The sequence below is a fragment of the Tachyglossus aculeatus genome, chromosome 5 (genome assembly GCF_015852505.1).
Source record: "Tachyglossus aculeatus isolate mTacAcu1 chromosome 5, mTacAcu1.pri, whole genome shotgun sequence".
Lineage (NCBI taxonomy): Eukaryota > Metazoa > Chordata > Mammalia > Monotremata > Tachyglossidae > Tachyglossus > Tachyglossus aculeatus.
In genome coordinates, this window is record NC_052070.1 from 47581693 (window position 1) to 47599527 (window position 17835).

The 17835-nt window shown below is 44.8% G+C and overlaps 1 non-coding gene across 1 annotated transcript; it reads right to left on the reverse strand.

Moving 5' to 3' along the window:
- Positions 1–15965: 15965 nt before the first annotated feature.
- Positions 15966–16103, reverse strand: LOC119929002. Its single transcript, XR_005451146.1, has one exon. It is a non-coding gene; the product is annotated as a small nucleolar RNA SNORA7 (small nucleolar RNA).
- Positions 16104–17835: the final 1732 nt, after the last annotated feature.

Below are 17835 nucleotides of genomic sequence, written 5' to 3' on the forward strand. Positions count from 1 at the left end.
GTGGGACAGGGACTGTTTCCAACGTGATTTGCTTGAATCCACACAGTGCTTACTACAGTGCCTGGCACATAGTAAGTGCTCAACAAATACCATAATTATTATTTATTATTAACAGTTTATAGGGGGAGATAGATATTAAAATGAATTACATTTAAGGGAAATAGTAGAGTGTAAGGATATGGACATAAGTGCTATGGGGCTGCAATGAGTATCCTAGTGGTTAAAGAGTGCACAGTCAAGTGCATAGTTGATGCAGAGGAGAAGATGGGTAGGAAAAATGATGGTTAGGGAAGACCTCTCAGAGGAATCAATCAAACAATCAATGGTATTTACTGAGCATTTCCTGTGTGCAGAGCACTCAACTAAGCCCTTAGGAGAATACAGTACAACAGAGTTGGTAAATGCATTCCCTGCCCACAGTGAGCTTGCAGTCTAGAAGGGGAGACAAACATTAATATAAATAAATAATTTATAGGTGTATATATATATATATATATATATATATATATATATATATATACATAACAGCTGTGAAGACCTCTCAGAGGAGTCAAACAATTAATGGTATTTATTGAGCACTTCCTGTATGCAGAGCACTCAACTAAGCCCTTAGAAGAATACAGTACAACAGAGTTGGTAGACACGTTCCCTGCCCACAGTGAGCTTGCAGTCTAGAAGGGGAGACAAACATCAATATAAATAAATAATTTATAGGTACATATATAACAGCTGTGGGGCTGAGGGGGAAGTGACTACCAAAAGCCCAAAGGGTAAGGAGGGTTTTGAAGATGGGGAGAGTGGTAAACTGTCATGTATGAAGGGGGAGGGAGTTCCAGGCCCAAGGGAGGATGTGGACAAGGAGTTGGTGGTAAGATAGACACCATCAGGGGAAAGAGAGTAGAGTGGTGTTAGAGGAGTGAAGTGTGTGGGATGGGTTGTTCTAGGAGACCAGTGAAGTAAGGTAGGAGGGGGAGAGCTGATTGAATGCCCTAAAGCTGATGGAAAGAAGTTTCTGCTTGATGCAGAGGTGGATGGCCAACCATGGAAGATTTTTGAGGAATGGGGAAACATCCACTGAACAGTTTTTTAGAGAAATGATCCAGACAGCAGAGTGAAGAAAGGCCTGGAGTGGGGAGAGACAAGAGGCTGGGAGGTCAGCAAGGAGGCTGATGCAGTATTCAAGGTGGGCTTGGATGAGTTCCTTGATGGGATCCTTCCGGCTGTGAAGGCTCCTGCTTTCTTCCATCCTGGGTTACACAGGATCTCAACCCCTTTCTTCATCCCAGCTCTGATTTGGGTCCAGCCTTTTACCAAAATCCCGGGCTCAACTCTGATCAATCAATCAAGGGTATTTACTGAATGCTTCCTCTGTGCAGAGCACTGTACTAAGCACTTGATAAGTTTTGAGACCCATGGGCAAGGCATCAAGGTTTCCTGAGTTTTCTGGGCACCCTGGAAAGGGAGGACCTCAGCCCATCTTCATCCAGAGCAGAATAAGCTAAGCAGTTCGTGGCATGCTGTAGTCGTACTGTTCATGCTCATTCCCGCAGGCATCAGCTGGAAATCACTATGCTGGCAGCGGCCCGGGGCCAAACATGACCCTTCCTCTCTTCGAAAGACAAATTTAGGGCCTGGAAGGGCCGCTGAGAGGCCTCAGACTTGACTGTCTTTAGCTCCTGTCATGTTTGCACATTTGTTTCAAGTCTTGGAGCTTTCTCCTTAGGAAAGTTCTTTCAGCCCTGATTTCGTCTCAGCCAAAAGATCCATTCAGCATCGTGCCTAAGTCTCTGAGAATCTATGCCCTGCTAAACACAAACGTTCTCCTAAAAACAAGTGCAGCTCAGCTGCTAATTCATACCCCTTCTTCAGTAGGCCAATATTGTGGGGAGTGGGTGGTGGGGTGGAAGGGCAACTTTGGGGAGAGCATTCTGTTCACAAGCTTCCTGATGGGTGGAAGGAGACCATAGTGAGTATGTGCCACTAATTCTCTTTATTTGTACCCGCCCAAGTTTCTTGTACAGTGCTCTGCACATAGTAAGCTCTCAATAAATACCATTGATTGACTGATTGGCTGATGTGCTGAAACTGGTTTAAATTTCAACTGGAAAAACTTCAGTGAGAGCTAATAATAATAATAATAATAATAATGGTATTTGTTAAGCACTTACTACGTGCCAAGCACTGTTCTAAGCACTGGACAAGGTAAGCAGGTTGTCCCACGTGGGACTCACAGTCTTAATCCCAATTTTACAGATAAGGTAACTAAGGCACAGAGAAGTTAAGTGGCTTGCCCAAGGTCACACAGCAGACAAGTGGTGGAGCCAGGATTAGAATCCACATCCTCTGACTCTCAAGCCTGTGCTCTTTCCACTAAGCCATGCTGGTTGATTATTGGGTGCTTACTATTTGCACTGTACTGTACATTGGGGTAGGTTCAAAATATTCAGATAAAATATAGTTTCTATCCCACATGAGGCTCACAGTCTAAGAGGAAAAGAGAGCCACTAACATCCCCATTTTACAGATCCTTATTATTATTGTTATTATTATATTTAAGTGCTGATGATGTGTTAAGCACTGTGCTAAGCACTAGGGTAGATGCAAGTTAATCAGGCTGGATCCAGACCCTGTCCCAAATGGGGCTCACAGTATAAGTAGAAGGAAGAACAGTATTGAAGAGGAAACTGAGGATCAGAGAGGTTAAGTGACCTTCCTAAGGTCACAAAGATCAGTGGAAAAGCCAGATTTGGAATCCAGGTCTCTTGACTCCTAAATCCCTGCTCTTTCCAGTAGCTAATGCTGCCTCCCTGGGACTAAATCAAGCTCCTGGGAAAAGCAGAGAGACAATCATTTGAACCCTATCCTTGGCACGTGAAGGGGTAGGGGGAGGGTCATGGCCATATATCATCATCATCAGCAATAGTATTTACTGAGCGCTTACTATGTGCAGAGCATTGTACTAAGCGCTTGGGAAGTACAAATTGGCAACATATAGAGGCAGTCCCTACCCAACATTGGGCTCACAGTCTAAAAGGGGGAGACAGAGAACAAAACCAAACATACTAACAAAATAAAATAAATAGAATAGATATGTACAAGTAAAATAAATAAATAAATAAATAGAGTGATAAATATGTACAAACATGTATACATATATACAGGTGCTGTGGGGAAGGGAAGGAGGTAAGATGGGGGGATGGAGAGGGGGATGAGGGGATATAGCACTGCAGGGCAATGTAGTGCCCCCTTCATTCATTTATTCATTCAGTCATATTTATTGAACGCTTACTGTGTGCAGAGCACTGTACTAAGCGCTTGGGAAGTACAAATCGGCAACATATAGAGACGGTCCCTACCCAACAACGGGCTCACAGTCTAGAAGCACTATACTAATCAGTTGGGAGAGAGGTCATGGGTTCGAATCCCGGCTCTGCCACTTGTCAGCCGTGTGACCTTGGGTAAGCCACTTAACTTTTCTGTGCCTCAGATAACTCATCTGTAAAATGGGGATTAAGACTGTGAGCCCCACGTGGGACAACCTGATCACCTTGTATCCCCCCAGCACTTAGAACAGAGTAAGCACTTAACAAATACCATTATTATTATTATTATTATTACACTATAATAATAAGCAGCACAGTCCCTGTCCCTTTGTCATAGGTTCTCATCTCTAGCCCAATCATCTAAGTTTCTACACTTTTTATAGTGCCTGAAGTGCCCTTACAATCTGAAAAAGTTTGAATCTACCAGGCAAGCATGAGGGTTAGGAGTAGTAAGTAGGTCACAGGTTCTAATCCCTGCTCCACCACTTGTCTGCTGTGTGACCTTGGGCAAGTCACTTCACTTCTCTGTGCCTCAGTTACCTCATCTGTAAAGTGCCGATTCAGACTGTGAGCCCCATGTGGGACAGGGACTGTGCCCACCCCTATTTGCCTGTATCCACACCAGCGCTTAATACAGTGATTGGCACATAGTAAGTGCTTAACAAATACAACAATTATTATTAGTAGTAGTAGTAGCAGTAGTAGAAGAAATAGTAGTAGTAGTAGCTCTAGTAAAGGTATTAAATTACCTACATCCTGAGTGAAATGCACTGTACTAAGTCCTTGGGAAAGCATAATAGAAACACGAGTCATGTTCTTTGCCTTCAAGGAACTTTGCTCTTAACAGGGGAGAAAAACATTGAAATAGTGGAATCTAAATCATTTTCTATTGCATTTTTATGTGATTACTCTATGTCAGGCATTCTAAGCACTGGGGTAGATACAAGTTCATCAAGTTGGACATATAGTCCCTTCCCTACCCGTGGGTCACAGTCTAAGTAGGAGTGAGAACAGGTATTGAATCCCAATTTTACAGTTGACAAAACTGAAGCACAGAGAAGTCGTGACTTTCCCATGGTCACACAGCAGGCAAGTAGTGGGGCCGGAATTAGAAACCGAATCCTCTGACTCCCAGGCCTGTGCTTTTTCCATTAGGCTATTGAATATGGACAAGGGCAAAGATGGAGGTGAATACTATAGATAAAGTCTGGATATGTAGAGTCTGGGAACAAGAGGATTTGCTATCCCTGGTGCCAAGTTTATGGATGGTCTTCCTTCTTCTTCCTCTAAACTGTATGCTTGTTGTGAGCAGGAAACGTATCTACCAACTCTGTAATATTATAGTCTCCCAAGCGCTTAGTACAGTGTTCTGCACACAATACACACCCAAATATGATTGATTAGTTGATTTGCATTGCCATTAATGTGGGATGGGGAAACACAAATGGCCATGTTCATTTTCTGTCAATGAACCGCCTCACTTCCTGGATCTTGCTCTTTGCCCAAAGCAGTTCAATTTAATTCCTTATTATCCAGGGAAGTGGTGACCACTGTTTGATTTGAAAGCCACAAAAACATTGCAACACAGAACTATGGTGTGGGTTTTGTAACTTCCTCCCCTGGCCTTCCCTAAAGAAACAAAATCTACATCTGAGGATCTGAGCTCCTTGGCGATATTGGTCCTCAAAGGGAGCTGAGTTTGGAAATGAAAGAGAAGAAGCTGACTCACACACTCATCACCAATCCTTCCCAGCAGGAATTCAAGAGGATGACCCTAGTGGTCTGACTGTGTCCTGGTCAGTTGTAGGTAACTCAGTGATTGAAACACACATCCAGAAGATGGCCCCGGATCTCCCTGCTGCACATCAGCATTCAACTTTCTAGGTCTCTTGCTTCCCACATTGTATTCTTTTTGTTTGCTTCTTTGTTTTTTATGACATTTGTTAAGCACTTACTATGTGCCTGGCATTGTACTAATTGCCCTCCTTCTAGACTGTGAGCCCACTGTTGGGTAGGGACTGTCTCTATATGTTGCCAACTTGTACTTCCCAAGCGCTTAGTACAGTGCTCTGCACACAGTAAGCGCTGAATAGATACGATTGAATGAATGATTCTTACCACTCTCTTCCAGGACAGGAAAGGGGTGCCCAGAGGCTGAAATCAATCAAGCAATCAATGGCATTTATTGAGAGCTTATTATGTTCAGAGTGCTGTTCTAATTACTCAGGAGAGTACATTTCCATAACGAGCAGGAAATGAAGGAAGAGATGGTGGGTGGCGGGGTAATATGGAGTGGCAAGGAGGAAGCCAAACCATAGGCATCTCATGGCACAGGAACCAGCTCCCAGGCAAGGGAACTGAGTCTAATTATGCAGCAGGCTCTGGATCTTGTGCTTCAGGGGCAGGTCTGTGACCTGTTGAGTCTCAAAATAGAAACCCAAGAGGATAGGTGAGGGGGAATAATAATAACGGTATTTGTTAAAAGCTTACTACGTGTCAGACTCTTTACTAAGTGCTGGGGTAGATACAAGGTAGCTGGGTTGGGCACAGTCCCTGCCCCACATTGGACTCAGGCTTAATCCCAATTTTTCAAATGAGGTAACTGAGACACAGAAAAATAAAGTGACTTTCTCAAGTCACGCAGCAGACAAGTCGTGGAGCTGGGATTAGAACACAGGTCCTTCTGATTCCCAGGCCCGTGCTCTATTCACTAGACTCCACAGGGAAGAAGAGGGGATCTTGTGGAATCCCTTCTGTAACCCTGCAAAGCCTCAGAGATTCTCCCCAATTTTGGCCGCTACAACGTTCACTGTTCCCAGGCCCGTGCTCTATTCACTAGACTCCACAGGGAAGGAGAGGGGATCTTGTGGAATCCCTTCTGTAACCCTGCAAAGCCTCAGAGATTCTCCCCAGTTTTGGCCGCTACAACGTTCACTGCAGGTCTGTGCTCAGTATAGGCTGAAGACGTCTTCTCCTCCCAGGGAAGTACTCAATGGGGGAGGCACCTTGTGATACTGGTCCCTCCCTCCTTACCTCCCTGGGGTTCCTCTTGCCGTTTTCCCCAAGCCCCAATGCAGCCTGCCTCCATTGCCAAGCCCCTACAGAACTCTCACTTTGCCTCCAGCTGGCAAAAAGAGAGGAAAGGGTGGCGAATGGGCCAGTGTAGTGTTTTCTGGGGTGGGTGCCAGCTGGTTTATCTCCTACTTTCATCTGCTGGCCAAGCTCTTTTCCCTGCCCCGACCCAGAAGCTCAAGTTGAGAAATGCCAGTGGCAATGGGAGAGTGCAGGTACCTTTGGTGGGGAGATTATTCTAAAGGATAATAATAATAATGATGATGATGATGGTATTTGTTAAGCGCTTACTATGTGCCAGGCACTCTTCTAAGTGCTGGGAAAGGTACAAGATAATCAGGTTGGACACAGTCCCTGTCCCACCCGGGGCTCAGTCTTAATCCCCAATTTACAGATGAGGGAACTGAGGCACAGAGAAGTGAAGTGATTTATCCAAAGTCACACAATAGACAAGTGGCGGAGTCAGATTTAGAACACTTGACCTTCTGACACCCAGGCCCACGCTCTATCCACTGGGGAATGCTGCTTTCCTGAAGATTAGCATTCTAGTCTCCTGACTCCTAGAGCAGAACAATAAGTCTTCTGATCCAGGTGCCTCTGTCCTCATCCTCTCAACATCAGGATGAAAGCTCTGAGACTCTTCCCCAGCCCCTGCTCATCTGACAGTAGCTCCCCTTTACTCTTTCCTTCCTGTAGGAGGGCATCAAAACCTTCAAAATGGGGCCAATACCACATCTGGATTTCATCCTCTCATGCTCTAGATGAGGAACTGGAAGGACACAATGGTGAACTGACTTAATAAATAATAATTAATAATTATGGTAACTTGTTTAGCACTTACTACGTGCCAGGCACTGTTCTAAGCACTGGGGTAGAAATAAGTTAATCAGGTTGGTCATGGTCCCTGTCCCACATGGGGCTCACACTTTTAATCCTCATTTAACAGATGAGGTAACTGAGGCCCAGGGAAGTGAAGTGATTTGCCCAAGGTCACACAGCAGACAAGTGGAGGAGTTAGGATTAGAACCCAGGTCCTTCTGACTCCCCAGGCCCGTGCTCTCTCCATTGAGCCAGGCTGCTTCTCCAAACTTGCTTTGGGCCACCCAGTGAACCAGTGAAATTCAACCCTTGAATCAGGAGTTCTGGCTCCTAAGCCACTGCTGCCCAGTCATTTGCTGTCTTTATGCCCAAAGCTGACTCCACAATAATTTGGCCCATGCCAAAAGATTCGAGCTGGGGAGAAGAATGGCAAAGATCTGGGAGATTCAAGGTCAATTAGTTGTATTTGTTTAAGTGTCTACTGAGTGCCAGGGACTGCACCAAACACTTTGATTTTTATGGCAGAAGCCAAACACACAGTTCCTGCCCTCACAGAGTTTTCAGAGAAGCAGTGTGGCTCAGTGGAAAGAGCACGGGCTTGGGAGTCAGAGGTTATGGGTTCTAATCCCAGCTCCACCACTTGTCAGCTGTGTGACTTTGAGCAAATCACTTAACTTCTCTGTGCCACAGTTTCCTCATCTGCAAAATGGGGATTAAGACTGTGAGCCCCACGTGGGACAAACTGATTACCATGTAGCCCCCCAGTGCTTAGAACAGTGCTTGGCACATAGTAAGCACTTAACAAATACCAACATTATTATTATTTCAATCTATTTTTGTGGTACTTAATAGGTGCTTACTATGTAAACAATCAATCAATTTCATTCATTCAATTAAATTAATTGAGCACTTACTGGATGCAGAACACTACTAAACTCTTGGGAGAGTACAATATTACAGATTTGGTAGACACTCTCCCTGCCCACAGTGAGTTTACAGCCTAGAAGGGGAGACAGATATTGATATAGATAAATAATTTATAATTTATGGCAGGTACTATACATAGTGCTGGGATAGGTACAAGCTGATCAGGCTGGATGCAGTCCCTGTCCCACATGGGACTCAAAGTGTAAATAGAAGGGAGTAGGATTTAATCCTCACTTTTCAGATGAGGAAACTGAAGCACAGAGAATTTAAGTGACTTGCCCAAAGACACAAAACAGATGTGGCAGAGTCAGAATTAGGCCCATAAAGAAGCAGCAGGGTGTAGTGAATAGACCATGGGCCTGGGATTCAGAAGGTCATGGGTTCTAATCCCAGCTCCACCTCTTGCCTGGTGTGTGACCTTGGGCAAGTCACTTCACTTCTCTCTGCCTCAGTTACCTCATCTGTAAAATGGGGAATGAGACTATGAGCCCCATATGGGTCAGGGACTGTACCCAACTCAATTTGCTTGTATTCACCCCCCTCCTCAAAAACCTCCAGTGGTTGCTTATCAACCTTCATATGAAGCAAAAATTCCTCACTATTGGCTTCAAAGCTCTCCATCACCTTGCCCCCTCCTACCTCACCTCCCTTCTCTCCTTCTAAAGCCCAACCCACATACTCCACTCCTCTGCTGCTAACCTCCTCACTGTGCCTCGTTCTCACCTGTCCCGCCTTCGACCCCTGGCCCAGGTCCTACCTCTGGCCTGGAATGCCCTCCCTCCTTACGTCCACCAAACTAGCTCGCTTCCCCACTTCAAAGCCCTACTGACAACTCACCTCCTCCATGAGGCCTTCCCAGACTGAGCCCCCTTTTCCTCTCCTCCTCCTCCTCTCCCCATTGCCCCTACTCCCTCTCTCTGCTCTACCCCTCTCCCCACCCCACAGCACTTGTGTATATATGTACTTGTTTATTATTCTATTTATTCTATTAATGATGTGTATATATCCATAATTTATTTATTTTGATGCTATTGATGCCTGTCTACTTGTTCTGTTTTGTTGTCCGTCTCCTCCCTTCTAGATTGTGAGCCCATAGTTGGGTAGGGATTGTCTCTATCTGTTGCCGAATTGTACTTTCCAAGCACTTAGTACACTGCTCTGCACACAGTAAGCACTCAATAAATATGATTGAGTGAATGAATTAATGAATGAATCCACCCCAGTGCTTAGTACAGTGCCTGACACATAGTAAGTGCTTAACAAATACCACAATTATTAATTATTATTTATACCCTTTACAATAGGGCATACTGCTTCTAATGGGATTTTACAGTCTAGAAGTGCTTTCAGTCTGTAAACCTGACCTCTAGACTGTAAGCTTGTGAGCATGGATTGGATCTCTCTTCTCTGTGCTGTTAGCACAGCACTCCCCATACAGTAAACAGGCAATAAATACCATTGATTGATTGATTCATTCATTCATTCAATGGCATTTATTGAATGCTTACTGTGTGCAAAGCATGGCACTAAGTGCTTGGGAGAGTACAGTATAGATTGATGAAGAACACAGACAGATGAAACTTATTTGCAGATAGTAAGGCCTGAGGAAGAGCAAGGGTAAAACAGGAAGTATTACAAATACATCAGGATGAAATACAGTAGCTGAATGAATGAATGAATAGTAGTTGAATGAATAATTGAATATACAAATTATCATAAATATGTACATATTTACAGTCCCCTCTAGGCTGTAAGCTCATTATGGGTAGGGAACATGTCTGCTAATTCTGTTGTACTTTACTTTTGCAAGTGCTTAGTACAGTGCTCTGCATATAGAAAGCACTCAATAAATAATACCACTGACGGATAGGTTGATTGGTAAGTGCTGAGGATAGGTACAGAAAACTGTAGGGCTGAGCCTGAGAAGGGTGTCATGAATTAGTCAGGGAGGGCTTCCTGGAGAAGGTAGTATTTTAGGAGGGCTTTGAGAAGGGGAAAGGTGGGATCTGGCAGATTTGAAGGGGGAGGGAGTTAGAGACCAAGTAAGTGGTGTGAGTAAAGGGGTCAGAGGTGGGAGATTGTCATGTAATTTGTAAACTCCTCGAGGGCAAGGATCATGTCTACTAATTCTATTGTACTCTCTCAGGTGCTTAATATGATATGTGGCACACAGTAGGTGTTTGATAAATACTACTGATTGCTTGATTCTGATTGAGGATCAAGAGTGTAGTATACTTAGAAGGTGAGTTTGGGAGAAGCAAAAAGTGTGAGCTGTGAAGTAGCAGATGAAGAAAGGCAATACGCAGGATGGAGAGAGCTGATGAACTGCCTTGAAGCCACTCGTGAGGAGTTTTTGTTTGGTGCAGAGGGAGAAGGGTAATCTTTGGAGGTTTTAGAAGATTGGAAATATGAGAGCTATGTAACACTTCAAGATGATTCTTGGAACATCATGTAGAAGAAGTTGAAGCAGAAACAGGTTGGGGACAGAGAGAGAAGCCGCATGGCCTAATGGATAGAGCATGACCCCAGGAGTCAGAAGGACCTGGTTTCTAAACCCAGCTCTGCCACGTGTCTGCTTTGTGACCTTGGACACGTTACTTCACTTCTCTGTGTCTGTTACCTCATCTGTAAAATGGGAATAAGACTCTGAGTCCCAAGTGAAATGTCGACTGTATGCAACCTGATTAGCTTGTATCTACCTCAGCACTTAGTGTAATGCCTGGCATATAGTAAGTGTACCAGTAAACACCAAAGTAAATACCATAAAAAAGTAGCCAGGGATCCAGAGGTCCTGGGTTCTAATCCCAGGTCCCTCATTTGTCTTCCCTGTGACATTGGGCAATCCAACTTCTCTGTGCCTCAGTTTCCTCAACTGTAAAATGGGGATTCAATACCTACTTAGACTGTGAGCTCTCTGTAGGACAGGGACTGTGTCCAACCTGATCACCTTGTATCTGCCCCAGAGTTTAGAACAGTGCTTGAAACATACTAAGAGCTTAACAAATACCATACTTATGCTTTGTACTTCCCAAGCGCTTAGTACAGTAAGCACTCAATAAATACAATTGAATGAATATTATCATTAACATTATTATTATTATTATCAGTGAGAAGACTGATACACCAGTTTAGCCATAATATGACAGGAGTTTGAATCAATGTAGGAGCTGAAAGACAATGAGGAGTCAAGGATGACACCCAAGTCCTGGGCTTCTGGGACAGGGAAGATGGTGGTCAGCCAGCCGGTCGGTCAGTCAATTGTATTTATTGAGCGCTTACTGTGTGCAGAGCACTCTACTAAGCATTTGGGAGAATACACGTTAACAATGTAATAAACACATTCCCTGACCAAAATGAGCTTACAGTCTAGAGGGGGAGACAGACATTAATATAAATAAATAAATTACAGATATGTACGTAAGTGTTGTGGGGCTGGGAAAGGGAATGGAGAAGAGAGTGGAAGAAGAGGAAAGTGGGGCTTAGTCAGGCAAGGCCTCTTGGAGGAGATGTGCCTTCAGTAAGGCTTTGAAGGTGGGGAAAGTGACCGTCTGTTGGATCTGGAGAGGGAGGGCGTTCCAGGCCAGAGGCAGGATGTGGGTGAGAGATCAGCAACAAGAGAGACAAGAGCGAGGTACAGTGAGGAGGTTAGCCTTTGAAGAGTGAAGTGTGTAGGCTAGTTTGTAGTAACAGAGTAGCGAGGTGAGGTAGGAAGGGCAAGGTAATTGAGTGCTTTAAAGCCTGTGGTAAGGAGTTTCTTTTTGATGCAGCAGTGAGTGGGCTGGGTGGGCAACCACTGGAGGTGCTTGAGGAGTGGGGAAATGGCCTGAACAGTTTTTTAGACAAATGATTGGGGCAGCAAAGTGAAGTATTGACTGAAGTAAGGAGAGAGAGAGAGGCTAGAAGGTCAGCAGAGTCGGATACAGTAATCCAGGCAGAGTAGGATAAGTGTTTGGATTAACGTGGTAGCATTAGCAGATAGTGTTATTGACAGAGATGGAAATGTTAAAGTTCAGTTTGAGGTGCTGATGGTACACCCAAATGAAGATGTCCTGGAAGCAAGAGGATTTGCAAGATTGTAGATTAGGAGAAAGGCTGGGGATGGAAAGGTAGATTTGAGAGTTGGAGCTGAAGCCGCATGAAAAGCTGAACTCCCCAAGAGAGTGAATGTAGAGAAAGAAGCAACCATCATCAGTGATGATTGAGTACTTACTGTGTGCAGAGCATTCATTCATTCATTCAATTGCATTTATTGAGTGCTTACTGTGTGCAGAGCACTGTACTAAGCACTTGGGAAGTACAAGTGGGCAACATGTAGAGACGGTCCCTACCCAACAACAGGCTCACAGTCTAGAAGGGTGAGACAGACAACAAAACAAAACATGTAGACAGGTGTCAAAATCATCAGAACAAATAGAATTAAAGCTATATGCACATCATTAGCAAAATAAATAGAATAGTATAGAATAGAATAGTAAATATGTACAAGTGTATATGTACTGTACTAAGTGCTTGAGAAATTATACTACAACAGAGCTGGTGAACACATTTCCTGCCCAAAATGAGCACCCAGATAGAAGATGAGAGGTGGAAGAGGAACGAGTAAATGACACTGAGAAGGAGCAGCCAATGAGATAGGAGGAGAATCAGGTGAGGACTTGGTTGGTGAAACCAAAATCAGACAGTGCTTCTTGAAGGAGGATATGATCCAGTATTGGAAGGTGGCTGAAAGGGTAAGGAGGATAGGACACAAACTGAGCCCAAAGGACTTGTAAATGAGGCCATTAATGATCTTGGAACATTCTGGCACAGAGATTTTATGAAATGCAACACAGTAAAAAATAAAAACTTAGTGCAGGGGCCCAAGATGACCTGTATAAATCTGATTTTCAAAGGATTTCGTGAGGATTTCTCACCAATCCGATGACTTCTACTCCATCCTAATCCTTCTCTATCCTTCAACCTCCTTCAGCACTATGGACAAGCCCCTTCTCTTGGTAACATTATCCAACCTTGGCTGGTGCTGGCCTCTCCTGGTTCTCCTCCCAACTTCCTGGCTTTTTGTCAGGCTTCTCTCCTGACCCCCACCCTCTAACTGTGGAGGTACCTCAAGGCTCAGTTCTAGGTCCCCTTCTATTCTCTATTTACACCCTCTCCCTTGGATAACTCAAAGCTTCAACTACCAACCCTACAGGGATGATCCCCAAATCTACCTCTCCAGCCCTGACCTCTCTCCTCTGCAGTCTCGTATTTCCTCCTGCCTTCAGGAAATCTTTTTCTGAATGTTCTGCCTACAGCTCAAACTTAACATGCCCAAAGCAGAACTCCTCATCTCCCACCCAAACCCTATCCTCCCCTAGTCTGTAGACAACACTATTCTCTCTATCTCATTCATTCATTCAAGCGTGGCTCAAGAGAAGCAGCATGGTTCAGAGAAGCAGCGTGGCTCAGTTGAAAGAGCATGGGCTTTGGAGTCAGAGGACATGGGTTCAAATCCCAGCTCCACCACTTGTCAGCTGTGACTTTGGGCGAGTTACTTAACTTCTCTGGGCCTCAGTTCCCTCATCTGTAAAATGGGGATGAAGACTGTGAGCCCCCCGTGGGACAACCTCATCACCTTGTAACCTCCCCAGCGCTTAAAACAGTGCTTTGCACATAGTAAGTGCTTAATAAATGCTATCATTATTGTTATTATTATTATTATTATTGAGTGCTTACTGTGTGCAGACCACTGGACTAAACACTTGGGAAGTACAAGTCAGCAATGTGTAAAGACGGTCCTACCCAACAACGGGCTCACAGTCTAGAAGGGGGAGTCAGACAACAAAACAAAACATGTAGACAGGTGTCAAAATTGTCAGAACAAATATAATTAAAGCTATATGCACATTATTAACAAAATAAATAGAATAGTAAATATGTACAAGTTAGAGTAATAAATCTGTACAATATATACAAGTGCTGTGAGGAGGGGAAGGAGGTAGGGCGGTGGGGATGGGGAGGAGGAGAAGAAAAAGGGGGCTCAGTCTTGGAAGGCCTCATTCATTCATTTATTCAATCGTATTTATTGAGCGCTTACTGTGTGCAGAGCACTGTACTAAGTGCTTGGGAAGTACAAGTTGGCAACATATAGAGACGGTCCCTACCCAACAGCGGGTTCACAGTCTAGAAAGGGGAGACAGACAACAAAACAAAGCTGGATGAGGGCACTGTAGGCTGTTGGCATCTCCTCAGTGGTCTTTGGGGCTGGAGCAAGTGGAACCGCTCATGCACAGCTCCAAAGCCCCATGAAGAGCAAAGGGGCAGTGGACAACCCCTCACTTCTTCCCCCCCTGCCCACAGCAGGGCAAGAGATGAAGTTGCCATCTCGACTTCACCTCTAGTCCCTTTTGGCTCAAGAGGGCTGGGTGAAGTCGGGACCTCTATCAGAGTCCTGTATTTTTAATCTGGGAATTTGAGTCTAAATCTACCCCGCCACTAGCACCCTCATTCCCCCCCAACATGCACACTCCTCTGCCATTACACAGGTGAAGCACATCAATCAATCAGTTGTAGTTTTTGAGCATTTATTATGTGCAGAGCAATATACTAAACACTTTGGAGCATACAACAGAATTAATCGATCAATTGAGCATTTACTGTGTGCAGAGCACTATACTAAGCACTTGGGAGAGTACATTATAACAACATAATAGATACATTCCCTGTCCACAATGAGCTTACAGTCTAGAAGGGGGCACAGGCATTAATATAAATTATGGATATGTACTTGGGTACTGTGGGGCTGGGAGGGGGAATGAATAAAAGGAGCAGGTCAGGGTGATGCAGAAGGGAGTGGAAAAAAAGGAAAAAAGGGCTTAGTCAGGGAAAGCCTTTTGGAAGAAATATGCCTTCAATAAAGCTTTGATGGGGGCGAATAAAACATGTACTCTGCACATAATGCACTCCTTCCCTCTCCTCCCACACACAGGTGAGACAAATCCCTTCCCATCCCCTCCCCTCACAGAAGTGAGGCACATATCCTCCCTGCCCCAGATTTTTTTTAATATCCCAACCTGATAAATCAGTCAATAAAAGAGGAGCTCCATCTCTAAAGGTGCAGATTTTAAATATAGACCTTGACTTCAGTCCAATTGGCAAAAGCAGTCTTGGATAAAACAACTTTCTGGGAGGTTGGAGAGAGAGGGGCCCTGCTAAATTTGACCTGTGATCCTACACAAACATTTTTGGTAATGTTCTCCTTTGGCATCGGCTCTGATGGGTAGAGACAATGAACTCTCCTGTATAGCTCAAGCTTCGGCTACTGCCCAGAGGAAAGTTATGAAACCAAAGAAAGTCGTGCTCCTAGCATTGACTGCTGATGATCCCTTTCCCACATCTTTCCTCTGTCCTGGAACTCCCTCCCCTCCATATACATCAGAGCACCACTCTCCCCACCTTCAAAGTCTTACTAAGATCACATCTTCTCCAAGGGACCTTCCCTTATTAAGCCTCTTTTCCCCCAGTTCCCTCTCGCTTCAGCATCATCCATGCCCTTAGAGCTGTACCCTCTGGGCACTTGATGATCACTCCACCCTCTCTGCCTCACAGCACTTATATTGTTGTTGTCTTATGCTGTCAAGTCATGCTTGACCCGTAGAGACAGCCTGGACACATCTCTCCCAGAACGCCCCACCTCCATCTGCATTCATTCTGGTAGTGGATCCATAGAGTTTTCTTGGTAAAAATACGGAAGCAGTTTACCATTGCCTCCTTCCGCACAGTAAACCTGAGTCTCTGCCCTCGACTCTCTCCCACACTGTTGCTGAACAGCACAGGTGAGTTTTGATTTGTAGCAAATTGCCTTCCACTCACTAGCCACTGCCCAAGCTAGGAATGAAATGGGTATGCCTCCGCTGGACTCTCCCTCCCATAGTCGAGACTGGTAGAGTACTGGAAACTCTCCAGGTGCAACCCTGAGAGGGGTAGCACTTAGGTAAGTATCCATAATTTATTTATATGTCTGTCTCACCCTCTAGACTATAAACTTGTTGTGGACAGGGATGCGTATCTGCCAACTCTATTGTATGCTACCAAGCACTTAGTACAGTGTGGTGCACACAGTAAATGCTCAATAAATACTATTGATTGATTGAAAGGGGACCACTGACAGCATTTGGGAATACCAAATACCCCTTTGGCAACATCCCCTTACCTGATCCCACAAACACATGTACATACGCACAGTATTGTTTGGAGGACAGACCAGCTGAAAAACAGACTGACTGGTATAAAACTGGAAAAATAATAATAATTATTATAATAGTATTTGTTAAGTGCTTACTATGTGCCAAACAGTGTTCTAAGCACTGGAGTAGATACAAGGTAATCAGGTTATCCCACTTGGGGCTCACAGTCTTAATCCCCATTTGACAGATGAGGTAACTGAGGCACAGAGAAGTTAAGTGACTTGCCCAAGGTCACACAGCAGACAAGTGGCAGAGCTGGGATTAGAACCCATGTTCTCTGACTCCCAAGCCCATGCTCTTTCCACTAAGCCACACTGCTTCTAGAGACTACTTCTGCATGAACCCAGCTTGGCTCATTCCTGGGTACCTGCACTGTCATCAATCAATCAATGGCACTTACTGAGTGCCTATCGTGTGCAGAGCATTGTACTAAGCACTTGGGAGAGTACAATAAAATTGAGTTGGAAGGCATGTTCCCTGCACACAGTGAATTTATAGTCTAGTGGGGGGGGGATACAGACATTAATACAAATAAATGAATTACAGATATGTACATAAGTGCTGTGAGGCTGAGAGATGGGTGAATAAGGAGAAGCAGCATGGCTCAGTGGAAAGAGCACGGGTTTTGGAGTCAGAGGTCATGGGTTCAAATCCCGGCTTTGCCAATTGTCAGCTGTGTGACTTTGGGCAAGTCACTTCACTTCTGTGTGCCTCAGTTACCTCATCTGTAAAATGGGATTAAGACTGTGAGCCCCCCCGTGGGGCAACCTGATCACCTTGTAACCTCCCCAGCGCTTAGAACAGTGCTTTGCACATAGTAAGTGCTTAATAAATGCCATTTAAAAAAAAGAATAAAGTGTGGAAATCCAAGTGCAACACACAAGTCCCCAACTGTGAAGCTCCTTTCTTTGACCCCTAAATTCTTCTTGCTCCAAAGTGTGAATGGGAGGATAGGGAGGTGGGGGCTTGAACCCCTAGCCTTTCTCTCTCCCGAGAAGACCAGTGTGCCCTGTCCCTGGGGCACCCAACCAGGTCAAACAGTCTCCAAGATGGCCTCTGTTATCTTGGGAATCAAGGGTCAAGACCAGGAGCCAGCTGTCTCAGAGATCACTGGGTTCTTGGAAATCCCTTGCTTAACACCCTGTGTGGCAACGTCCTGGGGCTGGAGAGGGAGGGCTAGCTGGGTAGTAACTGGTTTCCTTACTGGTTGGCATTGTCAGCTACTTTCTCCTTGCTCTTTCTTATCTGCCCACTTAAAAAAAAACTAAGCAGTGAAATAAGCAAAACAACTGAGCTTTCTCCCTGAATGAGGCTTGACCACCAGGCCCAAGAACAGGGAAGAACAGGGCCCTGGCAGAGGGAAGAGAGAGTGTAATGAACACTTGAGAGGACGTGAGAGGCAGAGAAGAAGAGAGGAAGAAAACTCCAGAGTTAGGAGTTGGGCCTGAGGGCAGTAGCTGGCAATGCTT